Consider the following 1365-nt stretch of genomic DNA (forward strand, 5'->3'; position numbering starts at 1 on the left):
GCCACCTTAGTTGTACGTGGCTGGCGCCTTAGCCGGTTGAGCTATAGGCGCCGAGCCAATTAATCTATTTTTATTGTTCTATTTGTACCTTAACTATGGCATAATGGATCTGCTAATTCAAAAGGGCATAGAGCCAGTAACCCGTGTTATCTGCAGACCACTTGAAGTACTTTCTACACGTGGAAGCATTTTCTTATATTCTATTGTTTGCTTTGAAAACATGGGTTTTAAATGTTCAAGGAAAACGTGTTTTGTCTCATCATTCAGGAGTACTTCAGGACACGTGTACAGTACTGCAGACTGGAAGAGAACGCAGGCAAGACGGTTCCAACTCAGAGCCCAGGCCCTCAGGAAAAGCACTGGTGGGTCATCCTTATAAATTTCCATTCCCAACAGTTCTTGATGGCAAGGCAGTCCTGACACCCCAACCTCTTCCTTTGGAGTACTGTCCTCTGTGGCTGCCCATGGCTCTTCCCAGCCAGTCCCTCCCCAGAGCTTCCACTACACCACAGGACACTCCAGGGAAATGTTCTTCTGCAGGAACAGAGAGCAGATCCATGGCTTTGCTTGGAGTGGCTGCTGAATCTGAATTTCTTCTTATTGATTCTTTTAAATATGGAAGCAGCATTTTGTTGCCATTGTGAAGCAAGAGGTCAGCCCCACTCAGATCACTTTTTATTTTCAATGATAACGTCTCAGTCTGTGGATTTCCATTTATATCAACCATGGGCTTATTCATCCGGGAAGATATATCTGCTGGGTATGGGCTCTCCTCCTGCATTCGTTTCTTAAGGCTAGATAATGGTTTGATCAAGTCAGCTCCTCTCTCTCACTTTACTTTTTCCAGGCAGGTGCCAAAAGCCTTCTTTTGTCCCTCATGCTTTGTGTTCCTGGCTGCAGTGAGCCTGAGGTCACACCTTCATCAGTTAGGGAAAAGGCCTTCAATGTATCTCAATATGAACTTGCAGGCAGACGCCGAGCATCATGGAAGCCACGATGTAGAGGTAGGGGAAGTTGATGCGCAGCCGCCAGGCCAGATTGAAGAAGATGAGTAGCGTGCGAGTCAGCCCCTTGCAGAAGACCCCATAAGAGCGGGCGGCGGCCGAGCGCGAGAGCCGGACAGCCAGGCCCGACAGAGCCGCCGCCATATAGAGACCGGCTCTCCCACTGCCCACCTGCCCGCCCGCCCTCTCCGCGCCACGTGGCCCCGGGCCTCTGCCCCAGCTGCTGGCTGGCTCTCGGCGCGCTCAGAGAGCGAGGGAGGAGGCGGCGGCGGCGGCTACGCCGGCGGCGGGGCGGGCCGCGGGGTAGCGGAGTCCGGACGACAGGCTAGGGGCTAATTCTTAAAAGTACTAATAGAGGCTC

At 52.1% G+C, this 1365-nt stretch overlaps 1 protein-coding gene across 1 annotated transcript in view; it reads right to left on the minus strand.

Moving 5' to 3' along the window:
• The window catches only part of GABPB2 (GA binding protein transcription factor beta subunit 2), a 59995-nt gene that overhangs the window by 30278 nt on the left and 28352 nt on the right, over window positions 1-1365 (minus strand).

The sequence above is a fragment of the Otolemur garnettii genome, unplaced genomic scaffold, assembly GCF_000181295.1.
Source record: "Otolemur garnettii isolate 467f Iridium unplaced genomic scaffold, OtoGar3 scaffold00174, whole genome shotgun sequence".
Lineage (NCBI taxonomy): Eukaryota > Metazoa > Chordata > Mammalia > Primates > Galagidae > Otolemur > Otolemur garnettii.